Genomic DNA, 15,400 nt, shown 5'->3' on the forward strand with positions numbered 1-15,400 from the left:
GTATTTATGCTCATTGCAGGTGGATTCCTTCCCAGGTACCTTTCTTGCCTTTCTAGGAAGCAGGGAATCCACATCCCCAGAAACATGGGTGTTCCTTAGGTGTAAAGGGCATGGCCAGCTAAGGGCAGAACAGAAAAGCTGCTCTGGAAGGGGTAGGGGGCAGCTGTGGCATGTGATTTAGAAGGAAGGGGTGCTGTGCTTTGTCCTCACTGCTGAGACATCTGAGCCACATAGTACCTCTTGATCCGCAAGTATCTTGAGTGGTTTTTTTTTTTTTTTTTTTTTTTTTGAGACAGAGTCTCGCTCTGTCACCCAGGCTGGAGTACAGTGGCGCAATCTCCGCTCACTGCAGCTCTGCCTCCCGGGTTCACACCATTCTCCTGCCTCAGCCTCCCAAGTAGCTGGGACTACAGGTGCCCACCACCACGCCTGGCTAATTTGTTTTTTTTGTATTTTTAATAGAGACGAGGTTTCACCGTGTTAGCCAGGATGGTCTTGATCTCCTGATCTCGTGATCCAGTCGCCTCAGCCTCCCAAAGTGCTGGGATTACAGGCGTGAGCCACCGCGCCCGGCCTCTTGAGTGTTATTTTATCTCCCTCTTTTCTTCTGCCATTCACACCCATCTTTTTCTTTTTTGAGTCCTTTTTTTTTTTTTTCCATCTAAAGTGTTCTCTTCCCTTTGCCTTTTCTAGGGAAATAATTGTCCCTTAAAGATCAGCATATTCTCCAAATGGATGAATTATGCCCCAAGGGGCATTTCTTTTCCTTGTGACTTTAATTTCTAGTCTTAGAACATATCCAAAAGGAAACACAGAGGTGCAAAGTTTTAAGCCTAATTTGAGCAATAAAATATTTCTTTTCTGTGCAATGATTAACTTTCCCTTCTTTAATTTCAAGAGGTTAATGAATCTGTGAGTTCAGTATACTTGTCATTGTATGTATGGCTGGGCTAAAATTTAATATTGAATCTCTGCATTAAATCTTGTGGTTTTTTCATTTGTGCGTTGTGTGTGTGTGTGTGGTGGGAAGAGAGAGAGAGAGAGAGATGGGAGGTGGGGGGGCTGCCATTCAGAAGATGGAGGTACAAGTAATGGAGGCTTTTTTTCTTCCCCCTACATATGAACTGAATAAATGTTTGGCCATCGAAAGAATAATAGGTCTTTATTTCAAGGAAAACACACCTTGAAATTCACCTTAACATCTTTGAAATAATCTCAGGAAGGGCTGGGCATGGTGGCTCATGCCTGTAATCTGAGCACTTTGGGAGGCCGACATGGAGGGATCACTTGAGGCCAGGAGTTCAAGACCAGCCTGGCCAATATGGCAAAACTCTATCTCTACTAAAAACACAAAAACTAGCCAGGCATGGTAGCACGTACCTGTATTCACAGACACCTGGGAGGCTGAGGTGGGAGCATCGCTTGACCCTGGGAGGCGGAGGCTGCAGTGAACCAGGATCTGGCCACCGCACTCCACCCTGGGCTAAGAGTGAGATCCTACCTCAAACAACAACAACAACAAAATCTCAGGAGGTTTTAAGGGTCAAGAGATGAATAGCGAGGCTGCATTCCAGAGACTCTGACCATAAAGCTAAACTCTGAGCATTTTCTCACGGGACATCATCACTCACTATGGTATTTCAAAAGTCTAGGGTCCTACGACCGTCGCAGGACTACAGAAGTAGCAAACAAAGGAGGGCGGAATTAAGAAATCTCTGCTTTTATTCTGTTCATAATTATTTACATCCCTGTCACTTAAAGGCTGGAGATAACGACCTGTCTGATCGCCAACCTGTGGTCGCCATCCTCAGTTTTGCAATCGGCAACACTGTTTGAACGTTTACCTAAAACAGAAATCTCTTAGTCTAGACCAATGTCAGTTCCCTGGGATTCTCTCTAGAAGAGGAAAGAAAACTATGTGAACATCATTCGCATTGGTTTGCAGAATCTTAAAATTAGCTAGTTTACTTTAGGCTGAAATGACTCCATAACCTTTTGGTTTTTTGCAGGAAAAAGAAGTATATATTACATATACCTTCAACATCCTTGATACCAGTGCTAGATGTTTCTCTCATTGGAATCCTTCAAAATGCCTTTCCTTTCAGTTTTCCTGAGCCCACTTGTTATTTTGGTAACATGAAGATAGGGAGGTGGCCCCATAGTTCTGGTTTGCAAATTGGGAACAGAGGCTGGAACTGGGGTATATCTCCTGCTGGGTGATGCTGAACATTAAGACCAAGGTCTTACACCAGCAACCCAGTGCTATTCATTACCAAACAGGGCAAAAATGGGGTAACTTTCGTTTCACTTCCATATCTCCTGTCCCAAAAAGCAAAGTCAAATTCAGCATTAAAAAAAAGTGTTTGTACAACTGTAATTTTTGATGGTGTGGTGTAGAAACAATACTGTGTATATTTGGTTTGCTTTAAGACATAATAGACCAGGTGCAGTGGCTCACGCCTGTAATCCCAACACTTTGGGAGACCAAGGCAGGAGGATCACTTGAGCTCAGCATGTTGAGACCAGCCTGGGCAAAATAGGGAGACCCCATCTCTACAAAAAATTAAAGTAGCCAGGCATGGTAGTGTGTGCCTGTAGTCCCAGCTACTTGGGAGGCTGATGTGGGAGGATTAGGTTGAGGCTTCAATGAGCCATGATTGCACCACTGCACTCCAGCCTGGACAACAGAGTGAGACCCTGTCTCAAAAAAAAAGAATAGGTTAGGGTGTGAAGCTGAGAAAACTACATGTGTGTCGTTAGTAGTTTTTCTTGGTTTAGGCTAGTTCAGGAAAACAGAAACGAAATTCTGCAAAAGGCAGCATGAAAGTCCACATTGGCCTTCATGCTGTGAAACTCTGCCAGTTGCTACTTGAGATTCAACCCTATTCTTTCTTCAGGGCACCGCCTTTGCTTGCTACCAACCTTGCTACAACTGGAGGCAGCTGTGAGTAGGGAGAACACCCTGAGCATAGTCAACTGCAGAACTAAGTGTGTGCCCTTGGGCCACTTTGACTTCCTGTACCTCAGTTTCCTCATCTGATTAAAAAAGGGTTAATAATACCCCATAACGTTCATGTGAGAATAAAAGCAGAATCTGGTAATTTTGGGCAATGGATTTGTAAGATTTAATTTCCATGAAAGAAAACATGGCGTATTTAGTTCTTCTCTACCACCTTGTCCACATATCTGTTCTAGCAATTTCACTTTGTATATTAGCTCTTTCCCCCATGATTCTGCACACTTGTCTTATTTCTGGTCAAGTTTCCCCAACGAAATACAGGTCCTGTCAAAGAGTAGATCCTCCGTATATTATGTTGAATGAACAATTGACCGAGAGACCAACTGGGGTCCTTGTTGGAGTAGCAGTGTTGGCAAAATTGTGCAGCCTAGTCACACTTTGTGCGGGTTGAGAGATTTTTATTTTAACTGAGCTGTAAGGCTGTCACTGAACATAAGTGGACATGACCAGTCTGGCAGAGTCAAACAGAGTGCTGCTGGAAAGCAGGCAGCACCGAAAGAGAAAAGCAAATTTGGCTTCTAAGATGACCATATGTCTGTTACCCCAGAAAGCATGAGCCCCTGCAAAGGTCTCTGCTGAAGTGGGGAGAGTTGGAGCCTCCTCTCTGTTCTGCAAAGGATTTGCAGGGTGCTTAGCATGCTGGCCCCAGTGTCCTCCTGGAAATAGGGATGGCTTGCTAGGGGCTGTCCCATACAACCAGAGTTGGGCTAAATGAAGTGCCATTAACAAGGTGCCGACGAAGGGCCATGCTAATGTCTGGCCAGTGAAACGGGAACTTCCAGAGCAGATATTACATGGGTTGGAGAGATGTTGTTTTACTCAGTGAGCAGGAAAGCCAGATACCTCTTCAGAGAAATACAGTAAGAACCACAGTAAATAAGGCCCAGCCTCAGGGAGGCAGATATTTAAAGGAAAATTAAGACGGCTCCTCATCTATCTCTCTGTCACCCGTTGATGCATTTAGCCAGCGTCTTGTGGAGCTAAATGCTTTTTGATGATGATGGTTCATGATGACCACTGTACCTCCCCACAGGGGTGGGCGCCTCCGATGTGATAGTTCTTAGTGGGGGGCTCCATCTCCAGCGCACAGAAAGAAGGAATGGTCCAGAGACCCCCTACTCTCCCCGAGTTCCCGATTTTACCAGCATGTTAAAGGAAGTGGAGGCAACAACCACCACAAAAAAGCCCGTGTGAAAATAAGAGCCTAATCGCTCCCATCTGCTCCAGTGCTGCTTCCTCTCGCTGCCTGCCAGGATGTTTGCCGCAGATGCTAAGTAGCACATTATTTTCGATAAGTTACAATCATTTACTTGAAATCTACTTCTCCTTTAAAATGTCCCCCTGGAAACTTGAATCGGCAGCCAAGAAGCCTTGCTCAGGATGGAATTTGAATGCTTGCACTCAAGTTCAAGAACAGTTAAACCCATTTGACCGCCAGGTGTTGATGAATTGTAAATTTCAGCCCCTTAGACTCTGTTGGGAAGAGAGGAAGACTGTCCAGGAGAACAGAGCCACTCCTTAGGCCTCATTTCCCCAAGGGAAGGCACAGTGCTGAGATGAGAGACAGGAAATGATGGCTCCATGGAGTCATCCCCAAAGCAGAAATGTCACACATCCCTGAAGACATGAAGTCAATAGCTTTCTTGGTCCCCATGAGATGTTATCGCTTTTATCCAGAGACTGGTCTAGTGAAGATTAAAGGCAGAATTTGCAATCTGGAGCTCATAATCTCAGTCGCCCTTCCCCCATTCCACTGCCCAACCAGGATTTCTTATTTAGTGCCTCTTGTCCAGGACACCGTTGGTATCATGTCCTGCCATCCACTCTTCCCTGTCAGTTAAAGGCTTAGCACGTTCAGGGGCTACTTGGAAAGTTCTGAGAGGCAGCAGATGCCTCCTGCTTTTCATGCGGCCTGTTTGCCTGTGTGTTCTGTGGCTCCTTGTGTCTAAGGACAGCACGAGTGACTCATTAGCAGCACGGCATGTGCTTGGGGTGGTTTTTGTAACAGTGGTGACGGATCATCCACATACTCTCCCTGAAGGACCCTGACTGACCTTGTATGCATTTGTGAGATGACTGTCTGGGGTCACAGGTGTTGTTTGTGGTCGTGGAAAAAGAAAAGCTAATTGGCGTGTGTTTTGAAATGGACCTGGGGCGCCCATAAATAGACCCAGTGTCCTTCAGCTGGAGAATTCCGCTTCCACTAAAGTGAATGGAGGTGATTTCTCCCCTAAGTAGGGTGCATTGGGATCTCTCTTCCAATCCTCTGTACCTGACACATTGAGCAGGCTGGTTAGAGTAAAAACCTGATTTTATTAGTATAGTGTAAGGAAACATCCCACTATAAGATATAGATCAGTATATGCAGGAAGGCAAGTTCCAGGTACTCAGCCTAAAGTCATTTGTTAGAACTTCGTCTCACAGGTTTACAGTTTAGTCCACCTTAGAATTGCCTTGGTCAAGATAGAATCTTCTTTTCTACTCCCTCATCACGGAAGTTCTTGGCTGGTTTCCACATACAGCCACCCCTCACCACCTATCACTGTATTCTCAGTCTAGGCTCAACTCCTCGAGGGCACCCGATACCCTCACTAGGTGATGTCTTTCCCTGTTCCCTCATCCCGGACTTCCTGGGCCTTCTTTTGCCTCTGCTGATAGCCCTGGTAGTCTCCAAGAGAGGCCCCTGTAATGACCAAGGTCTCTTTGATCTGCTCTAAAACCTCTTTTTGCCAGGAGTTCCCCACAGTGACTACTCAGGTTTTTCTGTGACTTGCCTCTGGTTATTAAATCTGCCTCTTTCTAATTTTCTCTGTAATACTCTAACATGAAATCACTCTGCCTTCTAGATTTTTTTCTTATTTTTAGAAATAGTTTGTATTAGCTTAGATTGGTTAAGCTGTCTAAAGCAAACAAAACAAAACAAAATCAAACCCTCTGAAAAACTCCAGAATAACATGGCTTAAACAAAATACAAGTTGATTTTTTCCTTTCCTTTCTTATAGCCCAAAGATGACTGGTGGGCTGGTCTCCAGGGTGTGGGAACTCCCATCTGGCTTCTTTCCCTAGAGTGGCTTCCAGCGCCCAGCCCAGCTCATGGTCCGGGGGATGGGGGAGCTGCAGAAGGGGTGGAGTGATTAAGAGTACTGGGCCTTGTTGCCCAACTCTAGGCCACTGGTCACCCTGGCTGGAATTTGCGGTTTGGCATCAGTAACATCATTCCTTTGTCTGTCCTTGGTCCGCACACCTCTGTCTATGGCTGTCACCTGGCAGAGGTTTGCATTTCAATCTTACTGGGAAGGAAGCCTGGTCTAGCAGGGAAAAGGTGTATCATATTGTCAGTGATAGTTCTCGTCTCCTGTGATCTGTAGATTTGGAAGTAATCATGGATCGCGTTAAGACTAAATGATCGACGAATTCTGTAAGGACTGCCCAAGGTCAATAGCTCATTGTATTAGGAACCCTGCGTTTGAATTATTCAGCAGTTTTCAAAAACTGGGAAATATTCCTGTGGGAGCACAATGTTCTTTATTTCAAACTTGTTCTGATGAAATTGTTTGGAAAGTTAGAGAAAAACCTAGTTCTGTTCCTACTCAGGTTGTAGATACGGGCTGGAAAATGTCATTTGTCACTAGGAGCTAGAAGCTAATTTGTAGCCTCAAGACAGTAGTGACAACGGCAACGGGGTAAGACAACATGGAAGCATGCACAGCCCGGGCAAGTCATTGTAATATTTCACCTATGGGGTTTCTCTACATCCCGGCGGAGAAGGGTGATTGTGAGTCGCAGATCCCATCCAAAATCAAAACTTAAACATGCTTCCTCAAACCTTCGAGTACAAATAGCGTCTTTACCCTCTTCTGGTTATAATTTATTTATTTTTTAATGGAAATTGGAAAGCAGCCATTAAAGATGACTTCCAGGCCAGCTTTCTGACACAAGGTGAGATTACTTCAGAGCTAAGTGGTTCCCAGAAGGGTCTTCCAGCCTCAGAAAGACAGAGGCTTCCAGTGTGAGCTCTGCCAGGCCAGGAGGATGGTGTCGCCTCTGGCTCAGGGAGACCAGGGTTGAAGACTGTGGCATCTCCTCTGAGTGAAGACTTAAGAAGCTGCAGAATCCTTAATGTACTTGGACAAAACAGCAAGAAAGGACTATAAAGAGGAGAAAAGATAAGAGAAAGGAGACATTTTGAAATGTATTCTGTTGGCTGAGGATCTGTGGATTCCTTAGCCTGTGACGGTATCGGTGTGAGCTTGCCTGGAAGCATAGGTCAGTAAGGTAGCGGGGGTGTCAGTGTGCATGTGTGTGCTTGCATGTATGTGTGTATGTATATTCTTGGCTTATCCTGGTTTCTCCTGTGTTGTTGATTTCTAACATGCATAAAAACCAAACTCCTAACTCTAAATCTATCCTGCTTTTTTATTCCTCCCAAAGGAATCTTTATCAGTGAGATTGGTTCCGATTTAACCAAAAATCTAAAATCTGTCAGTCACCAAGCACTACCATGTGCTTTTGTAAAAATAACCTTATTTAATCCTTAGTAAGAATGAAGGCATAGGTGAAGTCACATAGTGGGAGTCTTGGGCCTGGCTTTGAACCTAGACACCCAAGGCCTGTTTTAGTGCACATTTTGTGTGTGTGTGTGCCATGCTGTGGCACTAACAGAAGAAAGTTCGTTCCCATACTTACACATTTCTGGGTATTAAAATGTGGCAGGAGAAGGAAATCTATCCTGTATTAGCTCTTGCCAGAAAGCAGGCAATGTGCTGGGTGCCTCACTGAGACTCGGAACTGCAGAACATTTTTACCTTAAGGCTAAAGAGTATTGAGAAACTTCTTCTGCTTTCTCTGTGGTTGCTTCCTTTAGGAAATGCCATTGTAGAGAGAAGCTTTCATCTCCACGGAATGCACAGCAAGCTGCCAACCAATGGCTCCACATTTTTCATGCTTTTTATGTGTAACTAAGAAGGAAACTGTTCCTTGTATCATGGGTTACCACAGGCAATCCAGGTCTCACACACCCTCCCCTGGCCCTGGCCCTGGCCCTGGCCCTCTGTCTTTCCGATGGCTTTCCCCCTGTCCTCGTACCTCTGGGTATGTCACTCGGAGGCCAAAGCTGCTGTAAGTCATGCCTTCCTACCAACTTCTGTAGCTCCTGTTCAGGCAAAGGGCTTTCCCGGGCAGCAGTCCAGACTTGAGCTATTAAGGACCAAAGCCCCTCACCTAGGCAGCCGGCACCCATCCAGAAAGGCAGGGGCCTATCGCCCAGCACATTAGCTTTCTCCCTGCCAGCTGGCCCAGGGAGGCGCAGTGTGCCAAGTGGGAACGTGTGAATGGGATCCATGCCCATGCATCCCCTGAGAAGTAGAAAATGCACGTGACCAGAACCGCCAAAACCTAACCCGGGGAAAAAGATGACAAGAGAAACTTGGTGTGTTCCTCTGAAGACAGCCACAAAACATAAACAAACAAACAAAAACCTAAAACCGTCTCAAGAGTGTCATATAATTTTGTTTTCATCCCTTGCCCTAAAACCTCACACAAAGTTTTACACATAGTGGCTGTTGTCTAAATGTGAAAAACAAGTGAATCTAAGAGCTCCTCGCAGGACCACGTTTCTCTGGAAAGTCAGCACGGTGCCTGGCACTGTAGTAAATGCTCAATAAATATTCCTGGGATGAAACACTTGAGGACCTCAAATTCTTGCCTTTGTTTGACTAAAGCTTTCAAATCCCTGAACTTGGTTACATTTTGGCCTACCTGCTTAGCAAACCAAGAAAAACAGTTGGAATGGCTTAAAAATATATGATCTTACCTTCGGTACAAATCCCCTACTTTAAGAAACCCTGGACCTAGATTAATTCCCACCTCCGTGTCTCTGAGATTCTAGAGGGCTGAGAGACAACCCTGGGGGAACAAGGGTGGCTTTCAACATTTGGAGATTTCTGAAACTAGAACTTGCTCATCTGAAGAGGCCACTCCAGGCCTACGGCAGCATCCAGGGTCTCCACTTGGGGCTGGAAGGTGTCAACTCAGGTGGTAACTGCTTTCCCTGTACTAATCAGAAGCACTGACTGACACCTATCAGTAATACTGACTTGTACAATTTAGAAAATAGAATCGTCAGTCATTTCTATTTGTTTGATGAATAACTCTTTAAAAATCACCATTAAAAAAAGACATTTCACATCAAACAAACAGAGATTGAGAATTAGGAGTGAAGAACACGAGGGCCTGCTGCCCTGAGTTTCAAGACACTAACAGAAGATTTGGGTCCCACCTTTGGTTGAGAATAATCGAATTAGAGCATAGTTATTTCTCAACTTGAGGAGGTTCCAGGCTGTGGATATATTGTGCTTATAGGAAGTAAGCAAAATCAGAGGAAGAAGTCTATGTGCATCAGTTGGATGCACACAATCTCCAGATTTGCAGTTGTTATCCACCCGCCCTGGCAATCTCACGTACCCACAAGCCTCAAAGCAGTTGGTATCCTGTGTCCGAGGGACTGGAGGAGCGTAAACCACGGGCTTCTTGAAGTCGGAGCCCATATCTGGTTCATCCAAGGTCCCAGGATCCAGCTCATTCCTGTCACCTTGGAGGTACTTGAGCAGTAATTTGTTTGATTGCACTGAGCGTTCCTCAGAGGGCCTGTTTGTGGAGACCACCTCTATGTGGCCCCTTGGCTGCCAGACCCTGTCAGCTGTCACAGGGTGCTTCTTCCCCAGGTACCAGTCACAAACCAGACTTTTCCCAGCACCCGGAGCCTTTGTCACCGGTAATGCTGGCTTCCTGGGGACATACCAGGCTGGGTCCAGGAAACTCTGGCTTGATGCCAGTGTAGTTTTGCTTGTTTAGAATTGTCAGATTTGAAAAGGCAGATTTGACAGTTTTTTGAAGTGGATATGGAAGAGGTGGCAGAGAGAACAGCCTTCTATCCAACAGCATGCTGGCTGTGGTACAACTTGTAACTGGAATGCAGGGAGAAAGAGAGCACATACAGGGAATTGGCTGCCTGGCTGAGAACAGGAAGCTGAGGCAGAGATCCTTGGATCTCACCAGCCTATATCTTCCTTCCCTCCTTGATTCTTTATTATATTGCTCTTAAGAAATACTGGAACAGATACTTAGTGTCAGAGGCCCTGTGAGGTTGTGTGGGGAACCGCCTTTCAGGAGTTCACAGTCTTGCTGGCAAGATGGTAGGTGTGCTCTGGCGTGTCCTGAGATGCCCCACGACTGTGGTCTAGGCAGTACGTGCCCTGGTGGCTCAGAGGCTTAGAGATCGTTTTTGGCTTTTCTCTTCAGGGCAGATTTCATACAGAATTTTGAGCTGAGATTTAAAATGAAATAGGACTGTAGTAAGTGGATGTCTGTGGCTAAGAAAGAAGAGGGCATTCTATCACCCAATACAGTGGCTCTAACCATGATGGTGGAAAGAGCTAATAGGAAAGGACCAGATTTAGAGAAATTAAAAGAAATTAGGAAATCAATAGAAAAAACTTCCTTCCTTCCATTACTCATATCTGATTGTTTTCTCCTTGGCCAGACTAACGGTGTGCCTTCGGCATCAGAAGAGACTGTGTGTGTGTGTGTGTGTGTGTGTGCGCGCGCGCGCGCGCACGCGCGCGTGCATGCACAGAATAGATATCACATCCATGTAGCTGCCTGTTATGAAAAGGATTCAGAACTGCAATATTGGAGAGGACTAAAGTGTCCGAGAGTTAAAGAGCTAGAGTTCAGTCTCGGCTGTGTCTCATTTGCTTTGATTTTGGGGAAATGTGCTTTGCTTTTATAATCTTCAATTATCTGCTATGTAAGTTTGGAACATTACTTCAAATTTTATAAGGTGATGTAATTCAGTGCGTGCAAGTACTTTATGAACAAATGAAAGGTGTAACTCTGATGCTCTCAGGAAGCAAGCACTTTGCTCTTTTCCTAAAACTGCATAGCTGACTTGGGAATGAGGCGGGGAGAGCTGGTCTCTCTTTTCTAACCCTTCTGGTAGGATGTGGTAAAGACTTAGCTCCTGGGCAATAGAACACTCTGCATGGAGGTTTGTGCCTACAAATCAAACAAAGAGATCAGCCAGAGAGAGCCTGTCCTTTTGCACACCTTGTGCCTTTCCCCAAACCACCTGCCTCTCTGCTTTCTGTCTTGTTCTTTATCTATTTCTCTCTCTCAGCTCAGCTTTGGGCCCCTGGACTGTTGTCCAAATCTGAAGACCACCCTCCCTGTAGATCTGCCCTCCTCCCCTCCGCACCTGCCCCCACCTGTGGAAGTTTGAATCTGAGCAGAGGCATTCCCCCAGCACGACCCTGGACACTTGAGACTGTCCGCCCGCTTGGAGAACCAGTCCTTGGTGAAGAAAGAGTGCCCTCTAGTGGGCATTGACTGGAACTGCTCCAGACCCACGTCGCTCAGCCAAGGACAAAACACCCCGCACACAGCCCTCCCACTAAGGATGATCTTGACTATGCCTTTGGGTTTGGTTTATTTTTCTCCTTGTGTGAAGAAAAGAAAGCAAGAACAGCAGGAGACAAGTGGTGAGAGCAGCTGCCACAATGCTGTGACAGTCCCCTTATCTTAGGAGTTTTACCGAAGAATTAACCCCAGGGCGAGCCATGGCAGCAAGGTACATGTGACATCAGAAGCTTTTTAAAGGGCTTGTGACAATTCCTGTATAAATCACCTACCTGTCTCAACTGGTCTCTTCCATAATTGGGTGGATTTGTGAGAAGGAAACTCCTTCTATAAGAATTGTTACCAAATGGGTTAAAGATATTCATGGGTGCAACCCCTCTGCAGATTGCATATCCACTGCAATCAATGACATTTTTTGGGTAGTGGACGCGTCCAGGCCTGCCTGGCCATTAAAACCCGGTATGCATGGGGACACACAGGGGATTTGGCCCTTTAAAACCTGTTTCACAGAAAAGCTGCTGGGGTGGGGAGGGAAGAAATGAGGAGGAGGGAGGGAGCGCAGGGCACCCATCAGGGAAGCAGGAACCTGATCATATGTGATGGTTGCTGGATTAGGTAACAGCTCCGCTGGTTGAAATTGGATCTTGGAGGATGAGTGTTAACATCTCTGGTGTCCTGGCGAAAGGTTCATTCGAGTCTTGCATGGTGCTGCAGAGATAAAAAGGAGCTTTTAAATAATCATTTTGTCTCCTACTCACCAGAGTACTGGCTTCAAGCAATAAATAGGTAGCATCAGTTCTGCTTAGACATATCACCCTTTTCATTTATGTATTTAATGTTGGTGGGAGTTTTTTTAACCACCGAGCTGAACACTTTCTGTATCAGTGAAGCCCAACACCCATTCTTAATAGTGGTATATTAGGATTCTCCTTGTGCTGGCTATAAATGTGAGCATGCAAGGTTGCTTATTGGGCCATCTCTGCCCCCTCCAAGCGTTACAGACACAGCCCAAATCCACCAGAACTGAATTTTCTATGCAAAATAGTGCAAGATGAAGGTTTTCTTTTAAGGTTTTCCCTTGTTCATATTGTTCCTTAAAAAAATTTTTTTGGGTTCTTGCACAATCATTTTCTATTTTCATAATTTGAGTACAATTTAAAGGGTGTAATTTGGAAATGACTGTTGTTTTTTCCCCCCTTTTCTTTTCATTCTTTTATTTTCTTCAGATCTCTGATTTGGGACCTATTTATGTGTCCCGGATAAATGCAAGCAACATTTATGCTGTGGTGCACTGTGTCTATCTTATCAATTTCTAATTGGCCACATTTAGAAACTAAGTCTATTAACTCATAGTGAATTCAGATTTCTTTTTAAGGAGTATTTGTTTGCAAGATTCATAAAATGATATAAAAGCTAAGCGAAATGCTAACACTTTCTTGCCCCACCCGACCCACCGCCGCTGGGCTCAATTAAATGTATCCTTCATAGCTGAAAGAAAAGAGTCAGTATGCTTTATGCTTTAAGCTCTGCAACCCTCCTGAAACTTTCATGGCAGGCAGGGGCTTGCAGTCTATCCTTTCAGTGTTCTTTGCCAGCCTTGACAATTTTCTTTCTTATGTTATTTAAAATCAGTTAGATTTGAAGGCCAAGAAAAATATTAATTAGGAGGTGTGTAGAGTTTGTGTGGAATTGTTTGTGCTTCCCATTGATTGTTTTAAAAAGATGGAGCAGAGGCATGAAACCGAGAGGGGCTGGAAAGAGGAAATATTCTCAGAGGTAAATATTAGGTACATGGGAAATAGTGATAGTGATGTGCTCGTGATCACCTATGTAGCTCCTGGAGGAGCCAGGACCAAAACCGTCTCTCTGCCTCGCCTCTCCCGTCTTTCATACCTCACTGAGTTTGGCTGGAGGAATAAGCTGATGGAATAAGTGAGGCCGCTTGGGGTACCCGTGCGATTTGGAGAAGGTAGGATACTTGATGTCACCTCAAGTAGGCAGTGCTTAAGCTAGTCCTGGCAAGGCAAGTCCTGACCGTTAATAGGACATCATTCTTTTTCGCTTCGCTGTTGTTGTTGAGACCAGAGGTTGTCCTAAGATCTCTCAGTGTTGGGCCGCATGCAGGACCCGGTGGCTTTGGAGCAGCCAGGTGGACCCACGTGAAGGCATTAACCCCCGGCCGAAGGGTTACCAGCCTCAGCATCGCGGGGAATGTTCCTACCAGCCGTGGGGGCTTACGGCCTCTTCTGCAGGAAGTATATCGGACATGAGATTCAATAGAGTGAATGAGAGAATAGAATTTTGCCCCAGCACAATGTTTTGAATAATTGAGCTAAAGTGAAAGAACCGTATTTATTAATGGCTCAGAGGAGATTCTTTTTTTTTTTTCTCCTTTGTAAATGACCCATAAATATCTTTGTTGATAAGACTATTAAATTTATCATATAAAGAGAAACACCCATAAACCCCACGTAGAGGTGAGGAAGGAGGGGCTGCCGGGGGCTGCTGCCGGATGCTTGGACTCACCGATTCTTTTCGGCGCCTTTAGGGGCTGGTATTCAGGGAATGGTTACACAGCCATCTACTTTCTTAAGGAAACCTTTGTTAGCGGCAATTTGTTCTTCAGAGTGAGTGCTTTGGAGATTTGAGTAAATACATTTGAGAAACAATAACGTGACTAAATCCTTATTGTTCAAAGATCAGCTAAAGGAGCAGTTTCCCATTCAGTCTCCTGAGCCTACAAAAGAAGGATTTTATTGAAAAAAAAGTCCACAAAATAAACCTCAATGATCTAACCTTTTGCCATCACTACTGTAGCAATTTTGTTTTTGTGTGGCAGAATATTACACATTCAGGTTTGAAGAGAGAAGATGATGACCTGATAGCGTCGTGGTTTGTGTCCAGGGTGCAGGCTTCCTTCTTGTCTCCTTCCCAGCTACTTGCTCTCCCTCCTCCCTCCCTCTCCTTCCCTTACTCTCATCCTTTTTTACTTCATCACGGAGCCCAAGCTTCTGCTCTGCACCTTTTGTCCTCTTTGCTCCTTATGGCCACCTCTGGTCCACATGGCTCACCATTCCACTGGATGGTCTCGTGTTTTGTGAGAGCCATACTGTAGTTTCCCTTTTGGCCTAGGAATTGGGATTTCTTCTGAACAACGTTCAGGGTTGGTTCTTGTGCTGCCTGTTGGCTGCCAGGAGCGTGTGGGCACAGCCAGCAGTTACGCTGGTATTATATGTGATGGAACACTCAGACATCTAGACATACCCTCATTGAACTCATCTTCACCTTCCCTGTCACAACCCGCAGCCCTGCTTTGCCAGGGCCGGGGAGCCCCCCTGGGGCTCACCGGATGCACTCTGCCATGAAACAGCTCTTGACTCTGCTCTGGTGTGCGAATGTCCACCAAGGACTTAGACCCTGCCACCTCCATCCCCAAAATGGAGCCAACACCAGACCCCTCTCCTCTGCCTTTAATCACTTCCTCTTTCCCACCCTACCCACACGTTCTTTTCAATTTCTTAAAAATTGAAAACACTTTTTATGTTCCCTCTTAACAAAGACTTGGCTGCTGACAACTGAACTGGATTTAGATGAGTGATTTATTTTATGGGAGGTTGTCTGAAGGGGTAGTAAAAAAAAGACTGTCTCGCTCTTCTGCTGATTTACTAAATCACTGGATCTCCTTCAGTCCAAATCACCACCAAGGGTCCTGGTGTTTTAATAAAAAGCAGCCATCTCATTGATCTGAGACGCCATCCTACCAGAGCACTGGCTTCCCCGAATCCCTGGAGACAGCTTGTTAAAAGGACCTCACCCTTGTTTCCAACAGGACAGAGTCCTTATCACTCAGAACAGATAGATCTCAATTTTTGGAGCTAAACGACCCTGCTCAAGGGCCAGTTTGTCTTCTTGCTATGTTAGACCTCACTCTCTGCTAGTCCACAGGAAAGGTCTTAAGATTTCATT

At 45.4% G+C, this 15,400-nt stretch overlaps 1 protein-coding gene across 6 annotated transcripts in view; it reads left to right on the forward strand.

Moving 5' to 3' along the window:
- The window catches only part of PBX1 (pre-B-cell leukemia homeobox 1), a 302,032-nt gene that overhangs the window by 225,204 nt on the left and 61,428 nt on the right, over positions 1-15,400 (forward strand). The window lies entirely within an intron of this gene.

This window comes from Colobus angolensis, unplaced genomic scaffold, assembly GCF_000951035.1.
Source record: "Colobus angolensis palliatus isolate OR3802 unplaced genomic scaffold, Cang.pa_1.0 Scaffold126, whole genome shotgun sequence".
Classification (NCBI taxonomy): Eukaryota; Metazoa; Chordata; class Mammalia; order Primates; family Cercopithecidae; genus Colobus; species Colobus angolensis.